Below are 16,163 nucleotides of genomic sequence, written 5' to 3' on the forward strand. Positions count from 1 at the left end.
TTCAGTCACTCAGTCATGTCTGACTCTTTGTGAGCCCATGAATTGCAGCACACCAGGCCTCCCTGTCCATCACCAAATCCCAGAGTCTACCCAAACTCATGTCCATCGAGGTGGTGATGCGATCCAGCCATCTCATCCTCTATCGTCCCCTTCTTCTCCTGCCATCAATCCCTCCCATCATCAGAGCTTTTCCAATGAGTCAAGTCTTCTCATGAGGTGGCCAAAGTATTGGAGTTTCAGCTTCAGCATCAGTCCTTCCAATGAACACCCAGGACTGATCTCCTTTAGGATGGACTGGTTGGATCTCTTTGCAGTTCAAGGGACTCTCAAGAGTCTTCTCTAACACCACAGTTCAAAAGCATCAATTCTTCGGTGCTCAGCTTTCTTCACAGTCTAACTCTCACATCCATACATGACCACTGGTAAAACCATAGCCTTGACTAGATGGACCTTTGTTGGCAAAGAAATGTCTCTGCTTTTCAATATGCTATCTAGGTTGGTCATAACTTTCCTTTCAAGGAGTGTCTTTTAATTTCATGGCTGTAATCACCATCTGAAGTGATTTTGGAGCCCCCCAAAATTACCATAAAATTGTTAATATTTCCCTATGAAAAACTCACACCTTAGGACCACATTAAATTTATATAAAATTTCACATCTTAGATTCAAGTTAATTTTAAATGAAGTGAAATAAAGAATTTTGTTTCACAAATGGCTTTTACTCATAAACTTTTTCTTCATTGTGCATAATCTGAAGAACATGTTATACAACTGAGGGAACAATCAAGGACATGCCTGATTTGAATTTACTTCAGTGAATATCTATTGAGCATTTATTCTATTTTGTTGAATCCAAGACATGACTAATTTTAAAATGCATCATTTTGCATTTCACTAAGAAAGAAAAAAAAAAACCTGGAAAACTGTACCAAAATAATTCATAATGTAGAATAATTGTATTTTGCCTAACTACTGAACTCTTTGACTTATCAAACTATAGAATTTAAACACAGAATCTGATGATGTATATTTGCCTTATAGTTTCTTTGATGTATGTATATATATATATATATATATACATGTATATATATATATATATAATAAGCCAAATTACCTTCTTTAACCTCTAATTTTGACTCCTCTGCATTAGTTTTCAACACAGTTTCTATGCTTTTCTATATGATAAATATACTCCACTTTCAAAAATACTAGGAATTAATATTTTATTCAGAGTTCCTTGTTGAGAGAGTGATTCCTTTTTCTTTGATACTAATCTACATGTGCATGGAATAGAAAATCAAATGCCTAGATTAACAAGAGGATATTGTGTACAGTTAACATCTGCTTTAGAATTGTCGTTTATGTATTGGCACAGTCAGTTGCTCAGTCATGTCTGATGCTTTGTGACCCCATGGACTGCAGCATGCCAGGCCACTCTGTCCATCACCAGCTCCCAGAGCTTACTGTAACTCAGGTCCATTGAGTCAGTGATGCCATCCAACCATCTCATCCTCTGTTGTCTTCATCTCCTCTCACCTCAAATCTTTCCCAGTATCGGGGTCTTTTCCAATGACTCACTTCTTCGCATCAGGTGGCTGAAATACTTGAGATTCAGCTTCAACATCAGTCCTTCCAATCAATATTCAGGACTGATTTCCTTTAGAATGGATTGGTTGGATCTCCTTGCAGTCCAATAGACTCTCAAGTGTGTTTTCCAACACCACATTTCAAAAGCATCATTCTTTGGCTGTCAGCTTTATGTTTAGTCAAACTTTCACATCGATGCATGACTACTGGAAAAACCATAGCCTTGACTAGACAAGCCTTTGTTGGCAAAGTAATGTCTCTGCTTTTTAATATGCTGTCTAGGTTGGTCATAACTTTTCTTTGAAGGAGCAAGTGTCTTTTCATTTCATGACTTCCGTCACCTTCTGCATTGATTTTGGGAACCAAAACAATAAAGTCTGCCACTGTTTCCACTGTTTCCCCATCTATTTGCCATGAAATGATGTGACTGGATGCCATGATCTTTGTTTTTTGAATTTTGTTGTTTAAGCCAACTTTTTCACTCTCCTCTTTCACTTTCATCAAGAGGCTCTTTAGTTCTTCACTTTCTGCCATAAGGGTGGTGTCATCTGCATATCTGAGGTTATTGATGTTTCTCCTGGCAGTCTTGATTCCAGCTTGTGCTTCATCCAGCCCAGCGTTTCTCATGATGTACTCTCCATATAAGTTAAATAACCAGCGTGGCAATATGCAGCCTTGATGTACTCCTTTCCCAATTTGTAGCCAGTCTGTTGTTTCATGTCCAGTTCTACCTGTTGCTTCCTAACCTGCATATAGATTTCCCAAGAGGCAGGTCAGGTGGTCTGGTATTCCCATCTCTTCAGAACTTTTCACAGTATATTGTCATCCACACAGTCAAAGGGTTTAACATAGTCAAAAAAGTGGAAATAGATGTTTTCCGGAACTCTCTTGGTTTTCTGATAATAAAGTGAATGTGGGTAATTTTATCTCTGGTTCCTCTGCCTTTTCTAAAACCAGCTTGAACATCTGGAAATTCATGGTTCATGTACTGTTGAAGCCTGGCTTGGAGAATTTTGAGCATTACTTTACTAGAGAGTGAGATGCGTTCAATTGTGTGGTAGTTTGAGCATTCCTTGACATTGCCTTTAGATGGCAACCCACTCCAATACTCTTGCCTGGAAAATCTCATGGATGGAGGAGCCTGGTAAGTACAGTCCATGGGGTCGCAAAGAGTTGGACACAACTGAGAGACTTCACTTTCACTTTCTTTGGTATTGGAATTAAAACTGTCTTTTTCCAGTCCTGTGGCCACTGCTGAGTTTCCCATATTTGCTGACATATTGAGTGCAACACTTCCACAGCATTATCTTTTAGGATTTGAAATAGCTCAACTGGAATTCCATCACCTCCACTAGCTTTGTTCATAGTGATGCTTCCTAAGGCCCACTTGACTTCACATTCCAGGATATCTGGCTCTAAGTGAATGATAACACCATTGTGATTATCTGGGTCATGAAGATCTTTTTTGTACAGTTCATCTGTGTATTTTTGCCACCTCTTCTTAATACCTTCTTCTTCTGTTAGGTTCATACCATTCCTGTCCTTTATTGAGCCCATCTTTGCATAAAATGTTCCTTTGGTATCTCTAATTTTCTTGAAGAAATCTCTAGTCTTTCCCATTCTATTGCTTTCCTCTATTTCTTTGTACTGATCACTGAGGAAGGCTTTCTCATCTCTCCATGCTATTCTTTGGAACTCTGCATTCTAATGGGTATATTTTTTCTTTTCTCCTTTGCTTTTTGCTTCTCTTTTTTTCACAGCTATCTGTAAGGCCTGATTAGACAGCCATTTTGCCTTTTTGCATTTTTTTTTCTTGGGGATCAATGCCTTTCTTGATCAATGCCTCCTGTACAATGTCACAAACCTCCATCCATAGTTCATCAGGCAATCTATCAGATCTAATCCCTTAAATCTATTTCTGACTTCCACTGTATAATCATAAGGGATTTGATTTAGGTCATACCTGAGTGGTCCAGTGGTTTTCCCTACTTTCTTCAGTTTCAATCTGAATTTTGCAACAAGGAGTTCATGATCTGAGCCACAGTCAGCTCCCGGTCTTGTTTTTGCTGACTGTATAGAGCTTCTCCATCTTTGGCTGCAAAGAATATAATAATCTGATTTCGATGTTGACCATCTGGTGATGTCCATGTGTAGAGTCTTCTCTTGTGTTTTTGGAAGAGGGTGTTTGCTATGACCAGTGCCTTCTCTTGGCAGAACACTATTAGCCTTTGCCTTGCTTCATTCTGTACTCCAAGGCCAAATTTGCCTGTTACCCCAGGTGTTTCTTGACTTCCTACTTTTGCATTCCAGTCCTCTATAATGAAAAGGACATCTTTTTTTTTTTTTTTTCTGTGTTAATTCTAGAAGGTCTTGTAGGTCTTCATAGAACCTTTCAACTTAGCATGCATGCATGCATTGGTGAAGGAAATGGCAACCCATTCTAGTATTCTTGCCTGGAAAATCCCAAGGACAGAGAAGACTAGTCGTGTCTGACTTTTTGCAACTCTATGGACTTCTCCATGGTATTTTCCAGGCCAGAATACTGGAGAGGGTAATCTTTCCCTTCTCCATGGGCTCTTCCCAACCCAGAGATTGAACCCAGGTCTCCTGAATTGCAGGCAGATTCTTTACTAACTGAGCTATCAGGGAAGCTCCAGATAATTAGATAAGGTGATTCAAGTATTGTGGCAGTGTTGTTCTTTAAGTAATGGAAAATACAAACACAATAGACACTTTATCCCTTAATAAGGACAATTTTAGGCTTCTAGCTTCTTTAATAAGGGATAACCTATGTTGGCTTTCTCTCTAGAAACCTTCAAAAGATTTTGTATATGTTGAGATATATAACATACTTAAATCTAGATGGTGCCTAGCTTTTATGTAATCATAGTTCTAATATTTGGCATTTTCTAATATATGTTTTCCCCTCATCATGGGCAATTTCTATCTCATTTCAGTTTCATCAAAAGGCATGTCTTACACACAGTGATTTTTTCCCCACATTCTATACTATATATAATTTATACAGAAATAACTAGGCATAGATTTTCACCTGTAGCTACATTCTGTTTCACATTAGAAACTTAATCGTTTTATGGGAAACCCTTATGCTTACTCACTCTACTTTTTGCATTGAGACTAATAATTCTTATTTTTTATTTTTCCTGTTGTAAGGTCTTCTGCCATAAAAGATGATCTTTGGTTTGTTTCCTGATTCTTCATATTCTTACTCAGCTTTCTATTATTAGCACTTAACAGCTCTGTCTTCTGTGTAATATGATAGCCTATCTTAACATCAGATAAACCATAGTTCTTAGAAGTAGATAGAATGCTATGAATTCTGCCCCAGATTAAATGAGATGTCCTACCTAAGACAGAGTCTTAAACTCCAATTTCTTTGCTCTTTTGAATGGTCAATCAATTCTGTTGGGTGCTAATACCTGGCAGTAAATAAGCAGATCTGTGAAATGCTTTGTTAAACAAACTTATTTCTGTTTCTCAGACAGTTGAATATGTGAATTTATATTGTACATTTTCAAGTGCCTACAGCCAGTATTTGTCATTCATCCTATTACAGAGAGAATGTAAAAGTTTTTTTTTTTTTTTTTTTTTTAATCAAGTATACAAATTTAACACAGTGATGGAGCCATAACATAGTCAAGGAGAGTGTTTTCTCTAAAATATTCTTCAAAATAAGCTCACCTACATTATGGAAATGCTAAGCACCAATTGAGACACCAGCAGCAATCCTCTGAAGCAGAAAAGAATTAAAAATTGAAGCAATAAGAATAATTGAAAAAGTCACTGATTTGAAGCAGAGTGTTGTCAGAAGTAAAGGCCTAGTTTGCAGCAATAACATATTCAAGAAAATTATGTTCAATTGTTTTCCGTGACAATCACCAAGAGAAAATCAAGTACCTTATAGCAATTACTGAATTTCTGTCAGAATCTGTTATAACATTGCCTTAGGGGAGTCAAAATAAAGAAGAATCTAGCTAAGTAGCCACATCAAGGAAAGTAGGAAAGGAGAAAGACCATAGAAGTGTTAACTTGTGAAGTTACCTAATGATAAGAGGTGTTGTCTTCTGGGAGAAAGGGAGAATTGATAGAATATTTAGTAATGAGTAACTAAAAACTGTGGTGTTGGAGAAGACTCTTCAGAGTCCCTTGGACAGCAATGAGATCCAACCAGTCCATCCTAAAGGAAATCAGTCCTGAATATCCGTTGGAAGGACTGATGGTGAAGTTGAAACTCTAATACTCTAATACTTTGGCCACCTTTCTTTCTAGGAAAGATTGAAGGCAGGAGGAGAAGGGGATGATAGACGATGAGATGGCTGGATGGTATCACCAACTCAATGGACATGAGCTTGAGTAAACTCTGGGGGTTGGTGATGGACAGGGAGGCCTGGCATGCTGCAGTCCATGGGGTCTCAAAGAATGAGACTCACTGAGTGACTGAACTGAACTGAATTGATCTAAAAGCAGAATAATTTACCTTAGGAAAAATACCATAAATTGTATGTTTATAATTTCAAAGTCAAAGATTATATTACACTTAATATTTTACAGTTTTGAAATTTTAACAAATAATGAAAAATTTACCCAGTGTCAAGAATTTGCATAACAGTGGTGGAAAAATCAAGTAAAACTTTTAAAAATATCTGATTTTAATGTATATGCTATGTCAAATGAAGAGAGTGAAAATTATAAGGGAAAAAACAATTGAATTGTGTAGCTAACTGTAACAACAAGAAAATAAGTAAAGTAAATACATATAAATTACAGTATACTTTGCCAGGTTTAGAATTGATCAAAAAGATAATATGGCTTTTCAATTAGGGTATATAACTTCAAATGAAGAAGGTATTATCAATCTTCAAAGATTTAGAATATGTAAAATCCATTTTATTTTAAAACCAATTTAATAACTCAAAGTAATTCCTAATTATAAAGTTCACATAAATCATATCTGAAAATAATGATTATGCTGAAAATGAATGGAATCCATACATAAAAATTTATATATTTATATATATATATGCACTGCAGAATGCAAGTAATAATTTTATTTTTTTGCAAGAAAAGTAATTGGCAATAGAAGCTTGATGTAGAATATATTAATAGAAGATGAAGCTGTTAGGTTGCAAATTCCTTGGGAGCTTCCCAGGTGTAATCTGAAATTGCCCTCCACAGGAGTAAGGCAGGGAGAGACTGAAGAAAAAGGCAATGCACACCACATCGCTAAGTGGTAGATTTAATAAACAAGGAAATGTACTTAAGATGTTTGTTTTGGGTAGCCTCAAGATAAATAGATTTCTGCAAAGCCCACCAAATCTTAAAATGTTGATATGGTATAGAGGTGTTAACTGTGTTCAGTCATGTACATGGTCCAGATGGTCTCAACACCAAACTACTATTTCAATTCTGTGTGTTAGACAGCTTCTAGCTCTGGGAAGGCAAGCAGAGTGCACTTTCCAAATACAGAGGAGGGTATGAGCAACCTCCAAATACCCAGGTCCAGCTCTCAGGTCAAACTAGTGGTTACATTTTTTGATGACTTTCCCAAAAAATCCACCCCTCATGACTGGCTCTTACAATCTCATAAGACTCATCTTCTACAATGTGCTCTGAGTGGTCACCAAGATATTTCATTGGCATGGATATGTCTCATTTAGTGTCTATCTGACTGTGCTGGAGGTAGGTACACCAGCAATAGCATAGAACATGCAAGGAAAAAAAAAAAAAGACAATTAATTGTGAAAATCAGCAACAACTTTTTCCACCAAATCCCCCTTGCTCTTAACCTATAAATTCCCATAGGCAGGGGATTGATTATTCAACGAGTCCACTTGTGCCCTCATTGCTGTTGTTCAGTAGCTAAGGCATGCTTGACTCTTTGTTACAGGCTACCCTGTCCTTCACTATCTCCTGGAGATGGCTCAGACTCATGTCCATTGAGTCAGTGATACTATCTAACCATCTCATCTTCTGCCACCCTCTTATTATTTTGCCTTCCATCTTTCCCTGCATCGGGAGCTTTTCCAATGAGTCAGTTCTTTACAACAAGTGTTCAAAGTATTGGAGCTTTACCATCAGCATCAGTTCTTCCAATAAATATTCAATGAATATGATTTCCTTTAGGATCAACTAGTTTGATCTCTTTGCAATTTAAAGGACTCTCAAGAATCTTCTCCAGCACCACAATTTAAAAGCATCATTTCTTCAGTGATCAATCTTCCTTATGGTCCAACTCTCATATCTGTATATCACTATGGGAAAAACCATAGCTTTGACTATATGGTCCTTTGTCAGCAAAGCGATGTCTCTGTCTTTAATACTGTCTAGGTTTGTCATAGTTTTCCTTCCAAGGAGCAAGTATCTTTTAATTTCCTGGCTGTAGTATCTGTCCACAGTGATTTTGAAGCCCAAGAAAATAAAATCTGTTGCTATTTCCATTTCATCCCATCCTATTTTCTATTAAGTGATGGGACCAGATGCCATAATTTTACTTTTTTTTAATGGTGAGTTTCAAGCCAGCTTTTCCCTCTCCTTTCACACTCATTAAGAGGCTCTTTAGTTCCTCTTTGCTTTCTGCCATGAGAGTGGTATCATCTTCACATCTGAGATTTCTGATATTTCTCCAAGCAATCTTGATTCTAGCTTGTGAGTCTTCCAGCCTGGCAGTTTTGCATGATGTACTGTGTATATAAGTTTTTTAAGCAGAGTCACAACACCCTTTGTGTTAAAGCATGTGGTAAAGATGTGGTAAAGCATCTGCCCACAATGTGGGAGACACAAGTTCGATCCCTGGTTTGGGAATATCCCCTGGAGAAGGAAATGGCAGTCCACTCCAGTATTCTTGCCTGGAAAACCCCATGGACATAGGACCCTGGTAATCTAAAGTCCATGGGGAGAAGGGGATGACAGAGGATGAGATGGCTGGATGGGATCACCAACTTGATGAACATGAGTTTGAGTAGACTCCGGGAATTGGTGATAGACAGGGAGGCCTTGTGTGCTGCGATTCATGGGTTTGCAAACAGTCGGACATGACTGAGCTACTGAACTGAACTGAAAGATTCTGGACAGTCTGGAAAACTGGTGTACCTTGGAATGCTTGCTATGACAACAGCCCCAATAACAAACCTTGGGATCTTATTTTTAACCATGATTCTGTCCCCTGGCTGGAGCCAGCTGGTTCATGGTTGCACATCCACCATGAAAGATTGTAAAGGAAGTAATTCAGATTCTGAAGACATCATTCCTATGAACATCAACTGCTGACATTAGTAGTTACATGATGATTGACATTAAATAAATAAATACATACATAAAGTATATTAATATTGAAACATGTAAATTAGCTGTTTATTGGATTCTTAAAAGGCATTTAGACATTTATTGGGTTCTTAAAATTAGTGTGTTTTTAAGAAGAAATTGAACATAAAATCTTCAAAATGAATAAATAAGAAATTTAATTTATACTAGGGTGAAAAGCAAGTTTTGTATTTACTATTTGTCTGACAGAAGTCACTATTTTTTGTTTCTGTTTCTTTTTCACAAGTGAAGTAGATTTTGTTGTTATTGATAGTACAAGAGCTCTATAAATATTTCATTTATATTTTTCCCTTATCTTCATCTGATACATTTTAAAGTTTTTTAAAGTGCATTTATAATAATTAGCTTCCCTCCCATCTCCCTCCCCATCCCATCCCTCTAGATTGATACAGAGTCTCTGTTTGAGTTTCCTGAGACATACAGCAAATTCCCATTGGACATCTATTTTACATACGGTAATGTAAGATTTCATGTAATTCTTTCTATACATCTCACTCTCTCCTCCCTTCTCTCCATGTCCATTTGTCTGTTCTCTAAGTCTATTTCTCCATTGCTGCACTGCAAATAAATTATTTGGTACCATTTTTCTAGATTCCATATATATGTGTTAGTATATGATATTTATCTTTCTGTTTCTGACTTACTTCACTCTATACAATAGGTTCTAGGTTCATCCACCTCATTAGAATTGACTCAATTGTGTTCCTTTCTATGGCTGAGTAATATTCCCTTGTGTATACATAACACAACTTCTTTATCCATTCATCTGTTGATGGACATCTAGGTTGCTTCAATGTTCTATCTTTTGTAAATAGTGCTTCAGTGAACAATGGGATACAGGTGTCTTTTTCAATTTTGGTTTCCTCAGGGTATATGCCTAGAAGTGGGATTGCTGGGTCATATGGTGGTTTCATTCCTAGTTTTTTTAAGGTATCTCCCATAGAGGCTGGATAAATTTATATTCCCACCAATAGTGCAAGAGAGTTCCTTTTCTTCACACCCTCTCTAGCATATATTGTTTGTAGACTTCTTGATGATGGTCATTCTGACTGGTGTGAGGTGATATCTCATTGTAATTTTGATTCAGATTTCTCTAATAATGAGCAATACTGAGCATTTTTTCATTTGTTTGTTAGCCATCTGCATGTCTTCTTTGGAGAAATGTCTGTTTAGGTCTTTTTCTCACTTTTTGAGTTGTTTTTCTGGTATTGCATTGAATGAGCTGCTTGTATATTTTAGAAGGTGTGGAGAAAAGGGCGTACCTACACTGTTTGTGGAATGTAAATTGGTGCAGCCAGGATGGAGGGTCCTAAAAAAACTAAAAATAGACCCACTATGTGATTCTGCAATCCCACTCTTGCCTGCGCATAAATATGGAGAAAACTTCAATTCAAAAAGATATATGCACCCCAATGTTCATATCAGCATACCAGCATTGCCAAGATGCAGAAGCAACTTAAATGTACATCTACAGATGAAGGGTAAAAATCATGTGATATACATATATTTATATATATATCTCTCTCTCTATATATATATATAGAGAGAGAGAGAGAGTTCACTGTGCTGTACATCTGAAACTAACACAACATTGTAAATCAACTATACTTCAATAAAAATGATGCCAGAAAAAAAGTGTATTTATAACTTTTGTCTTTTCAAATTTTTAGTAAAAGTATGGTGAATACTTTGATTGTTCAATGTCTTTCAGTTCAGTTCAGTCGCTCAGTCATGTCCGACTTTTTGCCACCCCAAGAATCACAGCAGGCAAGACCTCCCTGTCCATCACCAACTCCCGGAGTTCACACAAACTCATGTCCATCGAGTCAGTGATGCCATCCAACCATCTCATCCTCTGTCATCCCCTTCTCCTCCTGCCCCCAATCCCTCCCAGCATCAGAGTCTTTTCCAATGAGTCAACTCTTTGAATGAGGTGGCCAAAGTATTGGAGTTTCAGCTTTAGCATCAGTCCTTCCAATGTACACCCAGGACTGATTTCCTTTAGAATGAACTGGTTGGATCTCTTTGCAGTCCAAGGGACTCACAAGAGTCTTCTCCAACACCACAGTTCAAAAGCATAAATTCTTCGGCACTCAGCTTTCTTCACAGTCCAACTCTCACATCCATACATGACCACTGGAAAAACCATAGCCTTGACTAGACGGACCTTTGTTGGCAAAGTAATGCCTCTGCTTTTGAATATGCTATCTAGGTTGGTCATAACTTTCCATCCAAAGAGTAAGCATCTTTTAATTTCATGGCTGCAATCACCATCTGCAGTGATTTTGGAGACCCCAAAAATAAAGTCTGACACTGTTTCCCCATCTATTTCCCATGAAGTGATGGGACCAGATGCCATGATCTTTGTTTTCTGAATGTTGAGCTTTAAACCAACTTTTTACTCTCCTCTTTCAATTTCATCAAGAGGCTTTTTAGTTCCTCTTCACTTTCTGCCATAAGGGTGGTGTCATCTGCATAGCTGAGGTTATTGATATTTCTCCTGGCAATCTTGATTCCAGCTTGTGCTTCTTCCAGCCCAGCGTTTCTCATGATATATTCTGCAAAGAAGTTAAATAAGCCGGGTGACAATATACAACCTTGACATACTCCTTTGGCTATTTGGAACCAGTCTGTTGTTCTATGTCCAGTTCTAACTGTTGCTTCCTGACCTGAATATAGGTTTTTTTTAAGAGGCAGGTCAGATGGTCTGGTATTCCCATCAGAATTTTCCACAGTTTCTTGTGATCTACACAGTCAAAGGCTTTGTCATAGTCAATAAAGCAGAAATAGATTTTTTTTTTCTGGAACTCTCTTGCTTTTGTGATGATCATAACACACTAAATAAATAATGATTGGTTCTAAGAAGCAATTTGTTTCAAGAAATGACCAACTATTCAACACTTATAGCAACAGAAAACACTTATAGATCAGCAAATTTGATCATTGTATTTGGGCTTTTCTAAATCTAAATAGAAGATGCAAATAATTTCTTGAAGATTTACTTGATTATAATTATTTGTTGTTTTTGTTCAGTCACTAACTTGTGTCTGACTCTTTGCAACACCAAGGACTGCAACATGTCAGACATCATTGTCCTTCAGTATCATCCAGTTTGCTCAGATTCATGTCCATTGGGTCATTGATGCTATCTAACCATCTGATCCTCGGTTGCCCCCTATTGTCTTTAATCTTCCTCAGCATCAGAGGTCTTCCTGTGAGTCAGCTCTTTGTCAGGTGGCCAAAATATTGGAGCTTCAGCATCAGTCCTCTTAATAAATATTCAGGGTAGATTTCCTTTAGGATTGACTGGATGGATCTCCTTGCAGTTCAAGGGACTCTCAAGAGTCTTCTCCAACACCACAATTTGACAGCATCAGTTCTTTGGCTCTTGGTCTTCTTTATGGTTCAACTCTCATATCTGTACATGACTACTCGAAAAACCATAGCTTTGACTATATGGAAATTTGTCAGCAATGTGATATCTCTGCTTTTTAATATGCTGTCTAGGTTTATCATAGCTTTGCTTCCAAGGTGCAAGCATCTTTTAATTTCATGGCTGCAATCATCACCAGCAGTGATCTTGGAGTCTAAAAAAATAAATTATCACTGCTTCTACTTTTTTCCTTTGTATTTGCCATGAAGTGTTGGGACTGGATCCTATGATCTTATTTGAATGGCTTATAGCTTCATTGAGTTTTAGTCTTTCATTGAGTTTTCATATTGTTTTTTTGAAATGAAATTGCAAAGAATTTCATTTTAGTTTTTTGAATCACTCATAGCTTCTTTGAGTTAAGCAATCCCCTTTGCCACAAGGCTGTGATCCACAGTGGTAGTGTTAGTCACTCAGCTGTGTACTACTTTTTGTGACCCCATGGATTACCGTAGCCTGCCAGGCTCCTCTGAGCATGGGAGTCTTCAGGCAAGAATACTGGAGTGGGTTGCCATACACGGCTCCAGGAGATATTCCAGATCCAGGGATTGATCCTAGGTCTCCCAAATTGTAGGCAGATTCTTTACCATCTGAGCCACCAGAGAAGCCAAACTATTTAGTGTTAGAAAAATTATGTAGACAATATAACTTGTGCACATTCTGAAAATTACAGACTATCATATGAAGGACAAATAAAATTATATTTATATAAACACTTAAAATTTTGTTGTAATGATTTGAAAATATTAATTAAACTTTAATTTTGGCAAACACTAAGTTTGGCTAGTTATGCTAACATTTCATCAAAACATTTCCTCCTCATTCATAGTTATAGGAGAATAGCCAAAAACAAGATAGAGAACATTTCTTAACTTCTCTTGGACTTAGATATTACTTTGTAACTAAGTTCCCTCTCAAAGAATGGGAGAAGAAATTATGTCTTTTTCAGAGTGTATTTGACCTATCTACCCTCTCTTTTCCATCTCTTCTGAGTGAGCACAAACTATAGTAAAGTGTATAATTGAAGGATACTTACATGGGAAGGTGTGAGTTTGTTGAGAAGAAATTCTTCCTGCCCTTGATCACCTTCCTTGGATTGTTAAATTAATGATAAATAAAATTAAGGGTGTTTGTGCCATACTTTGGGGTTTTTTAGAGCATTTTTACATACCAATAAATTTTCTAGGGATCTACCTGTATTCATTTCCTGAGGCTGCTGTAACAAACCACCACAAAATGAATGGTTTAACAAGTCAGAAATATATTCTCTCACAATTCTGGACACAAGAAGTCCAAAATCAAATTTTGTCTGACTACTTCACACTGGAGGCTCTAGAAGAAATTTCTTCCTTGCGTTTTCTAGTTCTGGTCTTGTGACTGCATCGCTCCAATTCTGCCTCCATCTTTAACATGGACTTCTTTACTCCTCTCTTATCTCAACTTGATGTGTTTCTTTATAAGAATTCTTATCATTGAATTTAGGGGAATAATCTAATCAGAAGATCTTTAATATGTTCTGAGGGTTAGGATGTAAACATTCAATCTACTACACCACCTTTAAGAAATATTACTGAATTTGGTCTTTTTTTTCCACTCTGCATTTGCACTCTCTATAATGTATTATATAGATCACAAAAACATTCAATAAAGAATGCTTCAGTCTTTAAGTGGAGCTTTTCATGATTTTGCATATGACTTATAAATGGGAATTCATAGATTCTAATTTAACTGACATTAAATGTATTTATTTGTAATGAGTGAAATCAGAAAAAAAATGGCAAATGAAAAAGTAGTAAGCAATCAAATTATGTCTTTTTATTTTCATTATTATTATTGATTTCTTCTTTTTAGGAATGCTCTCATTTCTTTTCAGGTAAAACGAGGTCAAAATGCCAACCATTCCACTGCAAAGCAGATCACTAGAACATCATGTTAAAATGAAACTCTTTGTACCTCAGTTTCAACTGAAGCATAAACAAAATAAAAGCCAGGAATTCTTGAGACAGACAATGAAAAAGCTATTTTAAAGGAGGGGGATCTCTGAAGAGGATCTAATTTGGAAAGAGGTTTCTGTGGATTTTCCCAGGATAAGAACAGGAGACAGGGATGAAAGGATGTGATTTCAAATTCAACTATAATGAATGGGCTTCAACAGAAAAAATTCGGGCAGGTGCTATGTGTTCTGGTAATGGAAGGACAAGAAGGACTATTTCCTGACCCAGCCTTGGGAAAGATCAAATTACCTGTAGGGCGGCGGGGTCAACGTTGCATCTAACAAATAACTTTTCTTCTTTCCAAGAGTGGTTAAAAAGCACATGAATGAGAAGTGTCAGCCTGGTTTCATTTTTTGAAGGGAATCTGCCTAAGAGGGAAATCTGACATAGCAAAGAACCCCAGCAGTAAGAGTTACTGAGGGATGAGCTGCAGCAGAAGTACAGGCGTGGCCCCCACAAGTGGAAGGGTCTGGAGGGGTCAGACTCTGAAGAACCCACAAAATCACCTACAGGGCAACGTCATTCTTAAACTATCTGCCATGTCTAGAGTGCACCAAGCTTCTTACAGCATTTCAATTAGAGGAAGAACTGCATGTCCATGTAATTTCTCCTCCTCCTGCTCCAAGAAACAGGATGGAAGCTGTGAATGAGAAAGCGAGACAAAGGTCCATGGTACTTCCCGAAAAAGGAAGCCCCAACTGGGAAAAATGGGTGGGGTGGACAATTTATTGCAAATGAATAGTTTCCTGTTAAAACATGTATTTATAACACAAGAATTTGTTCATGCACAGTTGATAATTAGGTGAATAAAATCAGCAAAATGGAAATCATGTTACCTGTTAATTTTCTCTAAGCTACCAAGCAACACTTGATATAGGAAAGTGAATACCTCCTAGTCCTTGTCTTCCGCTGTCACTGACTTATCTGTAATCATCCACTCCAACAACAAGAACATCTAGCTTCCATTTTCCACCATAAATTTACTTAGTTGTTTAAATCCAGTATGGTGTAAGTTTGTTTCTGAATTGTTAATTTAAACCGTCATGGGAAATACCTGTTTCAGCCAGGTTGCAGTACTGATATGGAGTTCCTTTTGTCTTTGGTTTTTTATACTCCATCCAATTCCAAAGTTAATTAAGTTGGCTCCTTTTTTTTTTTTTTTTTTTGTTCACTCCATTTGGTGAGATTGTTTCACACATTTATAAGGCAGCTAGGTTTTTCTTTTTGGTCACATTCTTTATTTCATTCTGGAATCCCCTGGCTTCCTAACTTAAAAAAAAATGCACATATTAAAGTTCAGTCTTTGTACTTTAAAATTCTTTAGATTTAGGCAATGGGATAGGGTTATATATACCCAGTGACAATATCATGCACAATACCTTAAAGTAAAATTCCTCTTCAGTGTCTTAAAAATAAAATTCTTCTTTGTTTTACCTAGTCAATATATTCCTTCCAACTCCTGGCAACCACTAATATGTTTACTATCTCAGCAGTTTTAACTTTTTCAGAATGTCATATAAATGGGATCATAAGTATTCAGTACTTAAAACTGGCTTCTGTCACTTAGTAGGGAACATCTGAGATTAACCTATATTCTTCTGTGGGTTGATAAGTTAAACCTTTTTTAACTGCCAAATTATTCTGCACTATAAATATGTACTCCGGTTTGTTTTTGTTTGATTTTTAGCTTATTCACCTATTAAAGGACAGCTTTGTTTATTCCAACTAGTGACAATTTTGCTTTAAATTAGTGCAATCTTTCAAATTTTTGTGTGGATATTCATTTTCAAATCGGTTAGATAAATATCTAC

The sequence above is a fragment of the Bos grunniens genome, chromosome 12, assembly GCF_055505025.1.
Source record: "Bos grunniens cultivar Pamir isolate PY7600 chromosome 12, Bosgru_T2T1.0, whole genome shotgun sequence".
Taxonomy (NCBI): Eukaryota; Metazoa; Chordata; class Mammalia; order Artiodactyla; family Bovidae; genus Bos; species Bos grunniens.